The sequence below is a fragment of the Adiantum capillus-veneris genome, unplaced genomic scaffold, assembly GCF_014529385.1.
Source record: "Adiantum capillus-veneris isolate H3 unplaced genomic scaffold, ASM1452938v2 Hic_scaffold_781, whole genome shotgun sequence".
NCBI classification, from domain to species: domain Eukaryota; kingdom Viridiplantae; phylum Streptophyta; class Polypodiopsida; order Polypodiales; family Pteridaceae; genus Adiantum; species Adiantum capillus-veneris.
Window position 1 is genome coordinate 3,979 of NW_028221772.1, and position 20,485 is coordinate 24,463.

At 44.7% G+C, this 20,485-nt stretch overlaps 1 long non-coding RNA gene across 1 annotated transcript; it reads right to left on the bottom strand.

Moving 5' to 3' along the window:
- Positions 1-670: 670 nt before the first annotated feature.
- On the bottom strand, positions 671-14,663 carry LOC147416595 (uncharacterized). The gene is made up of 3 exons (XR_015187495.1): positions 14,582-14,663; positions 14,082-14,148; positions 671-1,081 (listed from the first exon to the last, which is right to left on the bottom strand). It is a non-coding gene; the product is annotated as an uncharacterized LOC147416595 (long non-coding RNA).
- Positions 14,664-20,485: the final 5,822 nt, after the last annotated feature.

Here is a 20,485-nt window from a genome sequence, read left to right on the forward strand (position 1 = left end):
AGAGACAGATTACAGATTTCTTTTCACTAGATATGGGACAGCCAGAGGAGCAACCATCACTGTAGAGCTTGGCCCACACTCATTCGACCACTACCGGCACTCTCATCGACGAGCACTGGAGCTACGGAGATCTAGACGGCCACGATTGAGGAAGGTGCTAGACATCATCGACGGAGACTACAGCATAGGATTCGAGCCATACTCTCTCAACATCCAGAGTGCACATGAGGATGGATCCTAGAAGTAGTATCTTTGTTCTAGTTCTTTTTAGTTCTTTTGTACCCAGATGGTATCAGATTCATTATTTTGTAACAGATTGGTCTCATAGGTCATTTTGGCCTTTTGAAGACATTAATAACATTTCATTTCCTCCCTCACTCCCTCTCTCTCTCTCTCTCTCTCTCTCTCTCTCTCTCTCTCTCTCTCTCTCTCTCTCTCTCTCTGTGTGTGTGGTGTGTGTGTGTGTGTGTGTGTGTGTGTGTGTCAAATCTTCTATTGAAATAAACAGCTCAAAGGCACAGCCCCAAGATAAATGTATGAAGCCAACCATCACAGAGGTGTGATCTCAAAAAGTATTCATTAGATATACAATGAATGCCCAAGACCATCTCTTGGTTATCAAAAGAAAGTTTGTCAGTTCTCCTAACATACAACACTCTTTTGTGATTCAAGCAGGGGAAAGCTTTCCTCATACTATGTCATAAGCACCGCAACAGAAGCATCATATAAGTTTGAATTGCATGAAGGTATACTAGAATCCCCACGAACCCTAATGGATTTAAGAGAAGCACGTAGTATCTATACCAAAGAAGAGCAAGTATGTAGAGGTGGATTCTCGCATTGTATATCTCTCTAATTAGAGGCACCTCTGGCTGCCTCAGCTGCCTTCTCCTCTTCTTTGCTTCTCTCCTTCTCGCTTGATCTCAGACACGAACCGAAATCAATATGATTTATTTAGCCATCACATCCCGATCTCTAGCAAATGTCTAGATGCATTAAATCTCATCATATTCATCATTCATATCACCTCAGCCGTAAATCGAGACAAAATGCTGAAGAAATTTCACCTCACATACTCAAACTGAAAACACATTTGCAAGAGTAAATCAATCAATCAATCAGTTTTAAGAAATTCCATGTACATGTAGTCACTAGGTACGCACTATCAACACATCATTACCCCAAAATGTCAAAGACAAATTGGTTGACTCTATCTCAACCTGTGGAAATTTGTGATAAAGCACTGGAGGGGCTCCTCTCTTGTGCAACACACACTGCACTAGATTCAACCACCTGAATGATGTACACTTTTGAATAAGTTGCACCTAAACCAAAATCCTCAAGGTAAAGCACGAGTATCCAAGGAGTCCTCCATCCACTTCGCATCAAGAGAAGAGTAGTTCCTCAACTTGACCAAGTACTTTTGGACCAGCGTTTCCTTTTTCTTTCTTTGTACACTAGGGTCTGCTCAAGTATAAGAATCTCCTTGATTTCTTCTACCTCAAGTTGCTTCTCTGGCTCCCTCCCCTCTCACACCTCACCTTTGAAATGTCGTAGTAAATTCACAAGAAAAGCACTGTGAATCATCCAACTATCTCACAGCTTTAGTCTAAAGTACACATGATTGATTTTCTTTGAAATCTCGAAGGGCCCATAGTTATATATCTCTAACGTGTAGACTCCCCTCATCTCTCTACAGATTGTATCTCATGAACAGGCTATAAGTTGCTGCTATAGTGGAATTCCATTGAAAATAATGACTGCATAATCTGTTGCCACCCAAACAGGACGAGGCCCCACGGGCCACTATGAGATCCCGATACGTGGGATGGAGCCTATTTGGGCAGCACATAATCTACCGTGCTGGTTCCGTGTCTATGAGAAAAGCAAGTAAAACTGCTGGATGTCGGATATCTCCCCAAGCCATTTAGAATGGCTAGTCCATGTGCTGTCCCCATCCCCAGTAGAGATCTCCCATGCTCTGTATACTCCTAGTCTTGTGAGCTCCGACTAAGTCCGAGCTGGAGTATTTATCTCTATCAACCTCTCCTCAATCATGTCAAAATAGGAAGATTGCCGCTGGGCAAAGTCTCCCAGTAGGATGATATCCCCATCCCTAGAGAACTCCTCATCCATAATCATGTAGGGTGGTTTCCCTTGGGCGATGCGTAGTGAGATGTGCTAGGAGAAAAATAACATATTGCAATGTACGAAGGTCTATCCATCTCTACTCTTACCTTGACCCACATATATCTGGCATGGTCATCCCTTCATACAATATGAATGATGGACTGCAGCTCCTCCTTGTGCAATACTACTACACCTTCAGATCCTCGTCCTCTATGCTCTGATCTCACCTCCTCTCTACAAGTAGACTCCCAATGGTATCCTGTCACCTTCAGTAGGGTGCGACCCGGTGTTGGGTGTCTCTGAACAGAAGATAATGTCTCTTCCTTTGAATCTGTCTTCAAAGGCACCTGCATCAAGCTTCATTGACCCGTTACAGTTCCATGCTGCTAATTTTAGGCTGGTGCCATAGGTCTCGCACCGTCATGTGGTGCCTCTCTTCAAGATCACCACTCTCCCCCCTTTGAAGAAAGCAATTTTCCCTTTCTCTTTGGCTGCTCTGATCTCCGGCATCTTCTCTTGCATGTGCACTATCTATGCTAGGGTGAGATCATACCCCAAGAAAAAGAGTGACCCTGTGGGCACACTTATAAAGGTATGTAGGCTTGAAAGGCAAGTGCTATAGAAATCTGACGCCCCAAAATCTCTGGCGCCCTAGAAAGTCAACACTTTGAACTGTTTCGCAAAGCAAGCCCTGCGTTGTGCTGCCATGTAAGCACCGTACAATGTCACAATGAATATCATCGATCAGGAGAGGCAGAGTCATGTATTGCTTTCCAATCTCATTGTCACATTTCTTTTCCATGGTAGTGAGCCTTGGAAGAGATTTTCATATTGTTCACTATAAGTGGTGTGCCCTAGATTTGGTTCATTAAATGCACCTTTTTGTATAGCTAGAGCTTCTCCTTTTATGAGATCCTTGGTATGTGACTTCAAGAAGATGAAGGGTGGTATGATCTGGCTGTACTAAGATGTTTGGAAGAGATCACCAACAACCATTGGTTTGGGATTCTTATATCTGGGATCAGGATAACCGTTAGCTAGGATATAGGACTACTTATATTGATTGGGCCAAATGGGATTGCTGGATGCTTGACTGGTCCAGGCTATTTTGATAGATGCTAAGTTTATCGATCGGGTATTTGGGGTGCACAAAGAGGTATTGAAGCGTATGGCTGAGTTGAGGCACCTATTCCCAATGCTTTGTATGCTACGATTCGCGGGAGAGAGACATGGCCATGATGGATAGTGTGGATTCTTTGCTGCTCCTACTTGCCCTATATATGCACGGTGTGGTTCCATGGTTTTGTGACACTTGAGGTTGATGGTCACTACAAGTTATATAGCTTTCAAGAACTCAGCACCCTTCCCACTTTCCTAATCTCACTACGCCGCCCATTCAGATACTTGGTTCTTGTGGCAAGAGGCCATTTGTGAATCCACTATTCCATCTTCAGGATGTCCCCTTCTTGGCGCCTTTAAAGATGGGGGGCTGATCTTTGTCAAGAGAGAGGGTTGTGGCCTTCTTGTGAGACACCACAAGCTTTCTTAAAAATTCTGGTGCACTAGGAGATCCATCCTCAATAGTATTGATAGGGCTCCCTATCATCCCTAGCGTATGCAATGTTGGCATATACTTCACTTTCGCAAATTTGGTAATGTATATGAGACACGGGCATCAACAGGCACATCTCCTATTTCATGTGGATGTTAGCTCATGGACGGTCACCTATTGGTACAAAGTTGCCAAGTCTGTAACTAGAAGGGCACCACATACTGACAAATAATAACAATTGGAACGGACTTTTAACACTTTAAACACTTGAATCGAAAAGAACTTCACACTTGAGGGAGCTAGCTGGGTGCCCATTGCAGTATTTCTTCACTATTGCTCTTCACATATACAATTGCCAAGAGAAGCACTTCAACTCTCCGTAAGAGGCTCCCCCAAGGAACATATTTGAAGACTCTTGGCTCTGCTTTTTCACGTGCTCAAAAGCACGTAAATTAATTGCTTTTCAAATGCTCAGCCAAGAAGCAGCAACGCCATAATCTGCCATGTCACCCTCGTCCTTACAGTGCCACATCAACATCGTGATTTACGCCGCAAATCACGATGAAAAATCCACCAGTTTGGGTTCCAACAGGTGGTGGTCCTCAGATTGGTACCTCCTCTCCTATTCTGGTCCGGTATCAGCATGCCGCGTTCCGGAGTTGTGACATAGTCTCGTTTTGACCTGACTTATTGACGATATACCTTACACACTAATTAGTGCTTGCAACATGGCTTCTATGTATCCCTGTGTTCGGCAAACAAATTGCATGCTTTTATGTCAAGCTGATTCGCAACATGGCTTTGTGACTTGGGGGGACTACCATTTGGTTGCTGCATTTTGCACAATCCAACTTTCCTGCTCACGAGCTTGGATACAAACATGGCCCATTAAACATGTTGCCTTTTACGTGCATGATTTTGATTCCCACTTCCATGATATTGTCTTTGTCACGATATGAAATATCAGTCTGTGAAGGCTAGATAAGCAGACATGTTTTGAGTGCTACTCCTTCCCCGACATCTCACACATTGGTTAAGATAGGGTCATAGATACTGCACAACATGCAAAACAATGGGATACAACAGCTGGCTATTCTAGGCAGCTAGAGGGCATTGCAAAATCTTTCTCAAGCAAAGGGCTCGCTCTACAATTTTCTTCGTCTACATCAAGGGCACATCACATGGCACTATGTATCTCCCCGGTGGTCCATTTACATTCTTCATACATGCCACCGTGATGTATGGATGGTTTTTGCACATTGGCTTCTCTCACATCATTGTACTTCCTCTAGCTCTAGGTGACACCACTTCCAGACGGCATTGGCCCCAAATCCTAGCGTCCCTTTCAGTATTTAATTATATAACTCAACAAGGTACAAGCTAACTCTACTCTGCTTCTCCATTTAGTAGAATTCCAAACAGAGAACTCAACAACATATTGAAAGGCCCCTCACCTATCCAAGAGGAGTTACATGAAAAGCATTAACTCTAAAAGCTATTGGTCCAAAAGTTAACGTCCAAATCTGTCAGCATGATTTACAAAATCCGTACAGTCAGCCAACACAAAATCCGGGGTTGTCCGTACAATCAGCCATGTCATCATCTTTCATGCAATTTATGTGTTGGGGCTGTTTTTAGGGTTCTAGGCCCTTGGGCCCACTGATCTATAAGTTGGTTGGGTCAACATTTTTAATCCTAGCCTCTTCTGTCTTTAGGCCTCTCGATTGGCTTCAGTAAGTTGGTTAGGACTTTTGTTAGGATTTAGGCCCCTTTGCCAGGATCTACAAGTTGGGTTGGGTTAGGATCAGGGAGTCCTAGCCTCCTTTGCTTCAATGGTTGTCATGCCAACGGTTTGTGATAGACACAAGGTAACAGAGGGATTCGACAGTGTTGCTCTACTTTTAGAGAAGACTTGCACCATATAAAGTAGGTAGTACACAGACATTAGATACGCGGTTTACATGGGTTTGGATGCATGTGAGGGCCTCAAAATTGTATACATTGCCATGTAGGTAGCACCCTTTGCACATGTCTAAAAGGGCCATATGCAAGGGTTTGCCTAAGTGTAGCGCCGATAGTGTGTCGTGCTCTCTACAGTGGGTGCTCCTCAGTGCAATGTGCGTGACAATCTCCCTCGAAACAGACTGAAAACAAAGGAACAATAGATAACAATTGAGCTCACATAGACAGACCAGAATATATGACTCGACTATCTAAAAGAACCGATACAGACTCTGGCGTGGCAGCGCACTCACAGCTCCAACCCAGGACTCACAAGTACAATGGGGGTGTCGAGCCTCAGATGTGCACGGATGGTGAAGAAGTGCTATGTATAGACTCGCTACTCTAGACGACGACACTGGACCATACATGAAGAAGATGATCCCCATAACCCAACACCGACTCCTCATATGTACAACCATAAAGAGCCACCAACGGCTCATAAATGTCGGCCATTCAAGTCTATCCCCAAACTGAGTGGTAGGTGACCAGGCCACGATGTCCACTAGACCACCGTCCGTATTCCTGCCACGTGCCACTGTCTAGCCTAGAGAGTCCGTCCAGTGTAAACCACACCACACTAACTGTACTAACTGTGTCCTGTGAAAGTGACACTGTAGTCCTGCTACACGTTGCCCGCCACAAAACTACTCACCGTCTCGATGAGAGAACCACTGAAACTGCAATAATAAATGACTACTGTACTGCCCGGGTGAAAAGACTGTCAATCATCATCCCAGAGAAAGAGTAGTCGCTACAACTGCACCCGAAGGATCAGTCTCCGGAGGTGGAGCCATCAAATCAATGGTGGAACTTTGCTGTAGAGGCTGTTGGGCTCTGTTGTCCATAACCTGGCTGCCTGTGAAAGGAGCCACCAGCTGTTGTTGCAAGGCAGTGGGTAACATCTGTCTGGTAGTGTACTGAGGACGACGAGTAACACAGCCATGGCGGTGTGCACCAGCAACACCATCGCAGCAAGGAACGCTATGCATGTGGGACAATGGCGATGACTGAAACCCCTGAGGATATTGTTGACTGTAGTACTGAACTGGAGGCTGTGTGTACAATCCCATAAAGTGCTGAGAAGGACCTGCAGTATGCAACGGTGGCCCAGATCCAATCCATCCAAACCCCACGCCAGCCTGAGCCTGAGCCTGAGCCTAAGCCTGAGCCTAAGCCTAAGCCTGAGCCTGAGTAGACATATCTCCATGTAGAAGCATTTCCCGAGATCCTTGTACTTGTGCTTTAAGGTCAAGTCTTCAATGATGTCTGACTTTATTTTCAAAGCTTGTTGTAGAGCGAAGTTCATAGCATCCCGATCCGAGATGGCACTTTCGGCCACCTTCAGAGATCTCTCCATAGCTGCGTATATGGCAGAGTGGCGCTAGTGCGTCACAGCTAACTGTTCCGCTCCAAGCTCTATGGTAGCAATAGCATTCTTGGAGTCTTGTAATACTTTCTCCGAAAGGTGTAACAGAGAAGTAGAGTCGGCCACCCTTGAAAATGATACTAGAGGACTCCCAAGTGGCACAGGTGGCTCGCTAGGAGTAGATACTACTGGTGGAGTAGGAGCTGAGACGGAGCTGAGATGGTAGTTGCAAGTGGAGTCAGATCCGTATGGTGAATATGGGGGAAGAAGGTAAAGGAATCTCCGAGGGAGAAGCCGCCGATTTGTCATGAAGTTTGAAAGAGAGTAATCGTCCACGATTAAAGTATATTTGCAAAAGAACTCAAGTTAGCTTAAAAATTCCCCGATGGTCATTCCGAGGGACATCCGAGGGACAATCAGTTTGCTCTTTTTATTAAGGAGTTAGCTTCTCCTTTAGGCTCTTTTGATCAAGGAGTTAGCTTCTCCTTTCGGCTGTTTTGATCAAGGAGTTAGCTTCTCCTTTCGTCCAGATCGAGACTCTTGATATTCCGGCATAGTAAAATTAGCCATCACACCCAGACCGTACTGATCTTCCACGGGTGTCTTGATGCACTAAAATTACATACCCGGGCAATCTCATCCAATTAGGAATATTCAGTAGTTGGCACATCACAATACAACACGAATGCTTACATATGCATGTTACAAGACACAACAAACAGTGCCGCTGAGCGCTCCCCCAAGACAAACAATCTGCGGCATGAAGCTACTCAACGACTACCTCGTCACTCCCCCCGCAAATAACCTAAAAAGGTCCGGGCCATGAGCTCAGAGGACTGTACAACCAAACGCTCTCCAGACCGCAGTCTGCGTCGCTTGGAGGTTCAAGCATACAACCAAACGCTACCCAGGCATCGGCCTGCGTCGTTCGGAGGTTTTCTAGCATACAACAGAACGCTCCCCAGGCATCGGCCTACGTCGTTCCGAGGTTTTCAAACATACAACGAAACTCTCCCCAGGCATCGGCCTGCGTCATTCCGAGGTTCAAACAATACCAAAACAATTTTCTCACTTCTCCACCCGGGAGTAAAATCACCAAACAATGAAACCAGTATTAAAACACCAGTCAAACATTTCAAATCGGCACCAAAACAGGTTCAAAACAGATACCATCCATTTCAAAAATTTCAAACAGGATCACCAAACAAGTTCTCAAACAGATTTCAAACTTAAAAAGCAATCTCGACATCAGTCAAGCTCGAAAAGTCGACTGACTTTCCATCCCGAAACCTGCACCAAAAAATTAGGGTTGGGTTCATTCTATAGGGTCGTAGCCGAGGACAGCATGGTCCATCAGCTCTTGGACAGAGAGTGTTTTCGTTGGCGGCGAGATGGTACTCCCCAAGATAGCAATCGCACTGGATCTCCAAGGTCATCTGCTCGTAAACAGACATCTACTGAGAGATGTCGAGAAATTTCAAGTTATAATCTGCTAGGGTTTCCATGGCAAGCATTTCAGGATACCCCACTCTGCCAAAAGTTGCACTCCGAAAGAAGATGTCAAAAACCATATAACTTCAGGCAAATATTTTCTTGAAAGCTTGCCAAGTACTTGGAGTATGCTGCTTGGTAGCTATCAACATCTCCATAGCACTGCCTCTGAGAAAAGCAATGCCTCGAAACAAATCTTGGATCCTTCTCTTGTAAGTGATCTTTATGGCTTATGCCCAATAAGACATGAGCGGTGAAGACGGGAGCGCGCCCGATGCGCGATGACGTAAGGGTATAAGTCCGGGGTTGGAGGCCGAAGATACCTCAAATAAAATTCCAATAGCTCTGTTTGCTCTTATGTAGGACCGGTATGCTTTCAGAAAAGCATACGCCTGATGCTCTGATACCACTATCACAAGACGGGCACCACATGCCAATAGAAAAGAACATACTGAACATACTTTTAGCACTTCAATAACAACTGAATTGAGAGAGAGAGAGAGAGAGAGAGAGAGAGAGAGAGATGACACGTGACATGAAGTGGCGGAATTCCACCCAGAGAGTATTGGCCCCAAACCTTGGCGCCCCTTTCGGTATTTCTTTATATTGCATCAACAAAGTACAAGCCGGTACTCTAGACTCTGCACCTTCTCCAAGAAGCATGCCAGAGAATGAGCCTTAACCTCATATTTAAAGGCCCTTGGCCTATAAAGAAATTACAGTGAAAAGCCTTCAAACTCAAAAGCTTCTGGTCCAAAAGCAATGCCAAAAAGCTGCCAACGTAAATCACGGAAATCCGTACAGCCTGCCACGTCATCAGCCAGTGCAAAACGCGGAAATCCGTACAACATGCCACGTCATCAACCAGCTTCGAAAAATCTGCCACGTCATCAGCTTGCTTCGCAAGTTCTTGTGTGTGGCAAGTGTGTTTGTTTTCCTTTGTGTGTGTTTTTCCTTTGCTTTAAGGGCTACTGGTTCACTTAGGGTTTAGGCCAGTAAGAGAAATCTTTAGGTGGCTAATTCTTTAAGCTTTAACACAATCAGTTGTTGGGTTATTTGTTGATTGATGTATTTGGTTTTTTGATTATTATTTGATTTTTTGGGGTGAAGTGAAATGATCGGACATTGTTGGCCAGTGTGAAACCGCCGAACGGCCGAGAGTTCCACTCAGCCGTGAAGGGCAGGTCGCCACGAGATGTTCGGACCAATCGTCACTGAAATCCGAGCAATAAAAGGGTGTCTAGGCTCAGTTCAAAGTCATTTAAGCGTTGCGCTACACTTTATCAGTTGGTGGGTACTAGAAAATTAACGCAAACTGGACACTTGGCGGCTTGTGAGACATTCTGCAAGCCCATCAGCTGGGGGCGTCCAAATTTGAGAGAAGCTGATTTTGTTGTCTTCTTGCTCATTAAATGAACTCCAGTGTGTGTGAGTAGTGGGTGTAGGTGATCACAGCTTTAATGGAAAGCTTGCCCTCTCCTTGTCTTACGTAGCACGACGATTCCCCTTTGAATACAGAAATGTGATGCCCCGTTCGAGGGCTTTTCATATGCATGAATAGTTGTGTGGGTTCATGCCCGTTTGCCAAGGCAACAGCCTTTTGCACAGGTACTGGATTAACTAATTGCTAATCCCTCGCAGGTACACATGAACTCGGAGAGATTTTCACAACGCGAGAAATCTCGCCAAATTAAAGGGCAAGAAGCCTTACAGGTGCGGGAGCTTGAGGCTTGCTACGGATGCGACCAGCACGCGAAATGGAGCCCAAAACAGTACAAAACAAATACATTAAAAGCCTGCTGTGTATTTTTGCAGGTTCAGGGTCTTGACCCTAATTGATCCCTAATACCCCAAGGAGCTTCGGGGAAGCTAGGTATCATTGTGCAGGTGTTCTAGTGCATTTCGGGGTAGAAAACAGAGAATTCAGCATGCTGGCAGATTCTCGCCAGGTTTGGGAAAGTGCTCGAATGCGCCGGGAAAATCACCTTTTGCACGGGGATTTTTCTATTAAGTCTCCTGCTGCGGTTTATGCTGTCAAAATCAGGCTAAGTAGGCCATTTTTCAGCCCGGTAAAAGTGGGACAGCTCGTAGGAAGTTGGAACTTGTCCTCCCCCAAGTTTAATAACTATAAGCAAATACCAAAAGGGCGCCCAGTCTTTGTGGCCTACACGGTGTCGCTGTCTGCTTGAAGCACTCTAGCTGCCACGCCGTGATTTGTTTGAAGTGTTAATTCCAGTCACAGGTTTCTTCGTCAAGTTTCTTTGTGTTGTGAAGTTCAAGTAAAGCATCGGGTGACAGCTAGAGTCTACCGCCCTACAGGCCAGTTTCACTCTCAAGGCATCCTCAACAAAAATTCTCATTTCTGTAAAAGCTTTCAGCAGTTTCTAAACTACATGTTGCCTTAGACCGTTCCTCCTCCTCCTGCACCAGAAAGCACAAGGGTTCTAATCGACATCCTACTTTGTCCTCTATTTTGATCGAAGGAGTTTTCACAAATATGGTTGCAAACCATCTGATGTTTACCCCGAGCAACCCCCTCAGGCCACCTCCATTGCTACCACCACCTCCTGATTCTGTAGAGCTTTCAGCAGTTTTGAACTACATGATGCCTTAGGCTGTTCCTCCTCCTCCTGCACCAAAAATCACAGGGCTTCTAGCCGACATTCTACTCAGTCCTCTATTCCGATCAGGAGAGTTTTCAAAAATATGGTGCAACCATTTGATTTTACTTCGAGAAACCCCCTCAACTGGATATAACGGTTGGAGTCCATATGCCTATCCCTATTATCCACATATTTGCACCTAATCAACCAAAGGACTTCAAGGATGGTGGATCTATAGTAAAACTTTCACGTTTAAAAAATAGAAAGCCTGCCTTACAGTTCTAGCAACAGTTTGACAATATCTATGCCCTGGGGAACTACACCGAAGAGTCAAACATCTCTCGAGCCACTGGTTTCCTCAAAGATAATGCTATGCAATGGTAAATTTCTATAGCTACCGAGCCGCATGCTCCAAGGACTCGGCAAGTTTTCCCGGAGCTACATGACATCTCTCCAAGGCAGAAAAGTACGTCAAGTATGGTATGGTATCCAAACATAAGGGACGTAGTTTTGTACCGAATACTTTTTACGTAATCAATATGTACCATTTGTAAATAACCCAGTATTTATTCAATTTTTCATGGATCTCTAACCTAGTGATCTGCTAGACTTAGATGAATACATTGTACAATGCTTAAAACTTAAACTGACAACTCAAGCAGCAAGCCAGACACTTAAACAAGTTACAACATAGCATGAAAAGACTAACAAACTCATCTTCTGCATCAATGATAAAACAACCTACAAAGTTCAAACCATGTCCATGGCCTAGCTCCTATAGGTGTGTGCACGCCTCTGTGAAACTCTCTGCAACAAGAGTCTTTGGATTTGTTGAATTTCATACAGGGGATTTTGTTGGCCTTCACATTTTCGAAGCCTTTCAAACACCAAATAACCTTATTGCATGCCTGAGGCGCCCACATGACTCCAAAGAGGATGGACAAAAAAAAAAAAACGCGTACAAATTCGTACAATACGTACGGATCTGTACCGTGCGCATGTACCATACTGTATGGACCCGTACATATGTACGGATGCAACCTTGCATCCCTCTTTGAAGTACAGCTTCTGACAGAATAGAATAACTTGAAAATGGAGTACGTACGGATGCAACCTTGCATCCCTCTTTGAAGTACAGTTTCTCACAGAATAGGTTAACTTGAAAATGCTTGCCACGAAAACCATGGAAGACTACAACCTTTTGGTGTCTTTCTTCAAGCTAATAACCGTGCAGAGGACCAGTGCGAACGCTATACCATTGGATTGCCATCACCTCTACAAGAATATTGTTTGTCTAAAGATATTGCTACTATGCAAGAACTTATTGGCCATGTTGCGGTCAGTTACAAGCTTATGAAAGGACAATTGGAATTTGTTAGGAAGGATCAACTCTCAAACACTCAGAATCCTCGACAACAACGCACAAACTCTAGGGATTCTCATGATAATTCGACCCAATCGGCCAAACCTCGCTTGACACCTCGCCAATGAGAATATTGTTTGGAATTTGTTTGACATCGAATTTATTTGTTTTGAACTTGTCTTGGTGCCAGTTGAGATTCCCTCAAGAACCAAGGTTCCGGGCCATGAGATTCCGAGGCCTGATACAACCAAAAACTCCTTAAACCGCAGCCCGTGTCGCTTGGAGGTTCTATATACAACTAAACACTCCCCAAACTGCAGCTTGCATTGTATTAGAGGTTTCTAATTACACATTCACTTAATACTCCTCTCAGATCAAGATGCAAGCCATGAGTTAATCAGATCACGGGTTATTCCGTGGAATACTTCTCCCAGACCAATGTCCGTGCCATGAGTTATTCACCGGCCAAATACAATTGAAACCACAATCAAAACCAGATTATACTTTCTGTTCAGTTGTTGCTAAAAGTCTGTTCTTTTTCAGTTGGCAAGTGGTTTCGTGTGTAACAATGTCCTTCATGCAAGTAGCCCCCCATCTATAACCCAAGCTTTAGGCAACCTATTGTAAGGCGTTCCGTGTGCCTCTAAGTAGACAACAATCTTTCCACCCTTGAATGTATCCTCAAGAACCTAGCATCTAGTCTAAGACACCCCATCGCCATTCCACGCCATGAGCTTTATAGATCTCATAAATCTCATGGTGTCATTTGGGCTCTACTCAGGAATAATGACCTCCCCACAATAAAAGGTGGCCTGCCATAATCCTCAGCATACATCCCCTTAAACATGCCAGCAGATTTGGTGTGATGTCTTAAATCCCAAAAAATGCTTGTACATTCAAGCATTCTTCTCAATTTTACAAAAGCCTTCCTAGCTTGTACATCAAAATAAAAGGGCTTATACTTTGGATGTTTCTTCCACTTCATTCCGGTTTCCGCTTCTCTTCGCCACTCACCAAGCGGCCATACAGGCTGGCTTTTGTATCCCCATGAGAATGCCTATCTTGTTAGATTAAAACTATGCATTTTTTCTCATCATAAAACCAGTCACCCACCTATGAAATGCTCGTCTTCCTCTATTTCTCTTAAAAGATATTTGTTTGGGGAACAGATACTTCAGGAGCTCTCTGCTTTTTGCCTTCCAGTAAGTTTTCTCCCCTCTTGTAGCATCAGTTTCCAAGCTGTGCTGAGTTTGGATATTTTAAACTGTAAAGCCTGGTAGGGCCAATGATCAAGGCAAAAGACCTACAAGAAGGATCTTCAAGATTGCCAGAATCACAATGGTTGGTCACAGTCTAGGCACATGACCTGCATACAAGGGCATAGCACAAACAAATTTGAAGATTTGGTGTGATCAGGTGCTATCAGATAGCTATTTCAGGGATTTGCAGGCAATTTTTGAAGCAGAGCAATCAGTTAGTTACGTATTGCATGATGATATCTTGAAAACATGCATTCTCTATAGAGCACAACAGAAGCTTTCACCCAAACAAGAAAGAAAGGGGTGAACATACCGTGCCAAGTGCAATCATAGCTGGGTCGCACCTTCTGCTTGCTCGAAACAGCATACATGTCCAGAACCTGCAGATCATGTCACAGACTGCATCATATAAACACTCAATTTTTTTTGGGTGGGTGTAGGGGGGTAATGACTACAGGGCTGACTTGACACAGTGAGAGCTAGGAGTTTTCAAACCTTAACCTTAACCTGCATTTAAAGTGGTACCTCACTTGTGAATGACACAGGATTCGAATATTTTCTAGAATACATTTTTTCTACTTACGTACTGCTCATGTACACCGCTTCCCTACTTGCTCTTTAGTTTAGCACCATATTTTTCTGCTATAAAAGTTATTATTCTAAAAGAAGACTAATAATCAAGATCACAGCTTGACTTCAATAAGAAAATGGGTACTTTTGTGTGATTGAAATGACAGTCTTGCTAGATGGCTTATGTTATCTCGACATTCAACAGCATTTCTGATTGAAAACAGAATAATGACTAGAACTTACCATGCAGAAGCACAATATGTAGATAAAAATAAGCTTGACCTTGCCATTCCAAGCAGTGTCTTCGAGAAAATTGGAAGAGGGCTGCCACCACGTAAGTAATGCATTGAAATAGCTTGACAACAGATTCGCAAAGAAATTGCTTCAAATTAAAACTACTTCAAATTTTGACTTACACATGCATTCTAGAGCTTTTCAACAAAATATGTCAATCAATTAGTTTCAGCCACCCAAAAACGTTAATGAAGTGCCAATAGCTAACTACAAAAAATTACTATAATATTTTCCTTCAACATCTAAACTTCAAATACCACAACTTGCTGCTGCCACCTGCAGTTCCCTCTTGCACCCTCCTCTTGTTAAAGCCACTCGTTGCTCCTGCTTCCAGCAGTGCACCCTCTACTTTTCTGCTGACCCTGCCTCACATCCAAGTTCTTTTGTGCCAGCCATAATCTCTTCTCACTTCCTCCTCTTGTGTTGCCTGGCCCCCTATCCTCCCTCCTTGCTGCTAGACAAAAGAGCGAGGCCGTATCCTTCTCACACGATCTCAGTACCAAGAGCATTCCACCAAGGCCTCACTCAGATTTCTTTAGCACATGGATACATTGACTTTGCTTGCAAACACTCACGCAGTGTAAATTAACACAGTAGGAGCAATTGCGAGCTGATGGCAGCAAGACCTTCAACACCCTGCGTAGGGCCACAACATCTCCACTCAGGAGTTTAAAACCATTGAGATTGTGGCATGAGTTTCTTTGCCCCCTCCATTGCTCATTGGACCTCTCTTTGCTTCTTTCGCTGCACAATAATTCTCTTCAAGTGGCTGGCGAGCTTCCTGTCTCAATCTACTATTTGGATCTCTTAAAAGAGCATAATGACTTCTTTGAGGCTGCCTTGGCATTGTTCTAGAAGCTTATTAAACAGCCATTAGTAGTGATATAGTAGGTTCGCTAAACAGTTTTGACATCACATTCCTCCTCCTTCCTTAGCATCGATTGTTGAGAAAGACTGTTAACTTTACACCTTGCACTACACATAGGCACATTGTTCCACCTGTGGCTACATACTCACACGCGTGGCGTTTAAGGGGTTCTTCTGTACATATCCTTTTCGTATATAGCACAACTCCACTCATGGTTTTTGTCACAGTGCAAAGCAAAAGTGAATGTGTGTGTGTGTGTGTGTGTGTGTGTAGTCCTGCACTCTCATTATGGAAAGATTTTTGAGGCCCCTTCTTCTCCCACGAGCGAAGCTCGCCAAGCGTGTCACATGTTTCTATCGCATGTTACTCCCATTCTTTCGATGCAGCAAGCTCAAGACTTGGAAGCTGTTTTCACTGAGTCGGAATTGTATGCCAGCTTGCTTGATTTGGGTCGATGGAGAGCTCCTGGTTGGGATGGTCTCTCTGTGGAATTTTTCTTGTCTTTCTAGGATTATTTGAAGTTGCCTTTATTGTTCATGATGAATAGGCTTGGGAACAACAGGAATTGCCTTCCTCTTGGAGAGAGGGTTTGCTCAAGCTGATACCTGTGGCCTGCGGAGATTGTTCCTCCACATGTTCTAGTTCGCCATTTGGGTTATCTGTTGGGTTGGAATGTATCAGCTATGCAGAAACTGGATTGGGTGCTCCAACGTCTGCATTCCAAGTTAAATTATTGGAAATTGTCCACGTGGCCACTTCATGTGCGTCTCAAGATTGTCCAATGTATCCTTGTGGCTTATGTGCAGTTTTACTTGCCTTTGTTATCCTGGTCTCAGTTGCGCTTACAATCCCTCATGTCCAATGTTTTAGAGCATTTTTAGCGGACCTCGTCTAGCAAGAGGGGCCTTCGGCTTCTATCTATGGACAAGCTGTGTTCTCCCAAGCGGCTTGGAGGGTTAAATATTTTGGATTTGAGACGTCATCTTCTGGCTCAGAAAGCTATATTGTTGCCAGTTTTGGTGGAGCAGCAGCTACCATGGGCTCTCATGGTCACACATTTGTGTACGCACATTGTCACCGCTTCTTTTGGTCATTGGATACCGATTTATTGGGATGTTTTTTTTGGGAAGCTTGAAGGACACATTCCTGGATGTCCCTTTACTTCTTCTCTAATTGTTGATTGGCAGGTTGTCACTTCGCATTCGGCTTGGGATGGTCGACAATCCTCTGGGGGTAACTCTCTTCGCTTGGAGAGTCTGCATTGGAGCAGGGTTTTCGCTTGGACTTTGGTTCAACGGTCTCCTTGCCAAGCGTATTCTCTTTCCCAAAAAGGAATCTGTCAGGTGCATCAGGTGGTTGACGACTCGGGTTATGTTCTTTCTTTCGTTGATGCCGTCTCCCGCTTTCGGTTGGGCCTTCACTATTCTCCTCTCTGGCGGGTGATTCACAGGATGCTTGCTGCTCATTCACCCATTCCTCCTTTCGATGTGGACTCTCGCTTCTCTGATTGGAATCTGGCTACTACTAGATTGGACTGCATCTCAGCTGCCAGTGTCTATGCCATTCTTCAGTCTGATGTATGGATTGTGCATCAGGGTAATCAGTTGTGGTCGCTTTCTGAGTCATCCTTGTGGGGGCAACACACATTGTCTCGCATTTGGCAGAGTCATCTGCCTTTGAAGGAACGTGTTTTCTTGCGGCGGTGCTTGGTGGGAGCTCTACCTGTTGGCAGTGTGTTGCATGCTCGGTATATTGCGCCTCCCCACTACCCCAAATGCCTTGAAGCTGAGGAGACCGTGCCACACTTACTATGGTGTTGTCGTCACTCCAGAGCCTTCATTCGGCAAGTGTCGACTGCTCTTTGGCTGCGTTTTCCTTCCGGCTCTTTTTACAGACGATTTTGGCTTTTTGGGGTGCTTCGGTCACCGCAATCTCAGTTTGCGGTGTTCTTCACTTGGGTCAAATTTTGGACTATGCGGGCCATCTGGCACCGTAGGGAATCCTTAATGTTCCAAGGCACTTTTGTTGACCCCTTTCCCTATTTCAAATTATCTCTTGTTCAAGCGCTGCATTTTGCCTATGATGCTCGAGACATCACTCTTGATACCTAGAGGAGTTCCTTTGATTGTTTCTAGCCTTCGGAGCCTCAAAGTGCTCCGCATTTTGTATCCCTTTCTTTTCGTGGGTTTTCTTTGCTTTGAGGTTTCCCACTTGTAAATTAATGAAAGCAGATTTACAAAAAAAAGTGTGTGTGTGCGCGCACGCGCACGCGTGCAAAAAGCGATTGTTCAGCACGTGTACAACAAATCTGAATTTTTTTATAAAAAAGAAGGGGAATATTCACTAGGCGTACAACAGAGGCTTTTACAAGAATGTGTAGGAGCAGTGTAAATTTTTACAAAAGTGTGGAAAGCGTGGTGATCGTTTTGCATGGAATCTAGTTAACAATGTATAAGCATCAGAAAACCATGGAAAGCTCAGCTATGGCTGCTCTAACCCTAATCAAGGAATGTTTGCATAAGGACTTTAAAAATGCACGGTGAGCTTGGGAAGACCTTGCTCCTCTCACAGAGCTGCGCATTCCTGTACAGGAGCTTATGGATCATGTTGCTCGATACGCCCTTAACGCGGTGATTCTCTTCTTCCCCAGGAAAATGCCTACGGCTCAGGATGTAGGCCAATGGGTTGATTTCCTGCTTAAACGGCAAGCAATCGGGGGAGTTTACTTTGGCGCACAACGCTTTCATGAAGTATTGCTAGCCGACATGGATGCTCCGGATGCTTTGCTCGAAATGTCTCCTCTCTACTTCAATACGCAGATGACTCATGTATTGCCCTGGGCTCTCACCAAGAATTACCAGAGTCTTATTCGCCGTAAGTGTCCTATCTGGATCGAGGTGGTGGATTTTCCTCCATACTTGGCGTCATTTTCTTCCCTTGTTTGCTGCTCAATTGGGTAAAGTCATTTGCCCTCCTATGTTGAACGCCAACACGAATAGGTTTTGTATTTTGTGGGACACTGATATCCCTACACAAACAGGCATTTCGGTTGATTCGGGGATACAGTGGTTGGAAAGCGCCCGTTCAAACTCAAAGGTAAGTTTGCCTATTCTTGCTTCCGTTGTGGAAAATTTGGTCATATGCAATATGAATGATCGGAACCGAATCTGCAGTCATCTCCTTTAGCTGTCCCTTTCGCTCCGTCTCCACAACCTCCGAAATCTTTTGTTGAGCCACTACTCAAAGGCATATCGCCTTCCATCGCCATGGCTAGGATGACTACAGGCAAAGGAAAGCAAGCACAATTGCAGTCGATCCCTCCTCCTCCGAATGCTAATGATAAAGGCAAAGAACAGGTTGCAGCTTCGCAGGCTTGGATGGTGCCGAAGAAAACTGTTAAAGCCCGCACTTTGGCATCTTTTCATAACTATGTGCCCCCATTGAAAAATGTCCCTCATAAAAAATTCCCTTGTAATGATAACACTTCTTTGGTTGAGACCTAGGATAAATTTGTTCATTCCTACAAAGAAATGGTTATAGGGGAAGCCTCCGCATCGCATGGTGCCCTTGTTTTGAGCACCCCTAGTCATGACTATGCTATGCCACCTCATGTGCCCACTACAGATGAGGATGTGGCAATGGGCACCAGTGCTTGAGTCTTGAGTCTCCTTTTCTTGTTTCCTCGCCAACTCTATATACTGTATAAAATGCATAGTTCTTTGAATTGCATCTCATATAATGTGTGGGGGTTATGCAACCACGACAAGTGGCGACTTACATAGCACTATGTACATACATGTAAGGCGGACAAAGTTGTTCTTGAAGAGCAGCGGCTATGCACAAGAGGGGAGTCACTCCGCTCCTTTGTCGACAGATTGCCCCAATATTTTGATATAGAGTCACTTATGTCCCTTTGGGTTTTAGGGATACTGCTGAGCTGATAACACTTCTGTAGCGCGGATAACGTGTCGTGCTCTCTACAGTGGGTGGGTGGTCCTCAGTGAAATGTGCCTGACAATCTCACTCAAACAGACTGAATCTCCCTCAAACAGACTGAACAGAAAGGAAACAGTAGACGTCAACAGAGCTCGCAAAGACACAACAGCAGACTAGAACATATGACTCGACTATCTCAAAGACTGATACAGACTCTCGCGTGGAAACACACTCAGCTCCAGCCCAGGACTCTCAGGTACAATGGGGGTGTCGAGGCACCGGGATGGTGCAGACGTGCTCTATGTAAAGACTCACTCTAGATAACTGCGTCGCTGGACCAGAGGTGAAGATGATGATCCCGATGACCAACCCCTACTACTCATATGTACCACCATAAAGAGACACCAACGGCTCATAAATGTCATCCATGTGGTGACCTGGCCACGAGGTCCACTAGACCACCGTCGGTAACTGCCCTGCCACGTATCACTCCTAGGCCAGAGGGTCCAGAGGGTCTATCCAGTGTGAACCAGCCTAGACCAACTGTACTGACTATGTCCTGTGACAGTGACACTGTAGCCTGCTACAAAATGCTCGCCACAAGACCGCTCACCGTCTTGGTGAGAGGAATACTGAAAAAACTGTGAAAGAAAACTACTAGGTGTTGCATCCGCACATTTCTTGAAGCAGGTGCTAGGCCCAACCATGTCCTTACATGCCTCAAAAGTGGAGTAAAACACTATCTTGCTTGCAACGCCTTTTGCCTTTGAATAGGCAAGAACCCAATATGATTGCATAGTCCAAGAATCCAATCGGCAAAACAGACTGAGGCTCCTCTGCAAAGAGATATGCTCGGTTTGGATCCAACGCATCTTTATCCTCCATAACTATAGTGAGAAGAAAATGACCTGGTCCGCACTTGCAGATGAAATTGTCGAAAAGAGGGATGATCAGAAGCTCGAGTAATAACGCGATGCGGTTAAGCTCCATCTTAATGGCAAAACGAAAAGCATTAACGGCATTGTGATGGCAACCAGGTGAATGCTTGA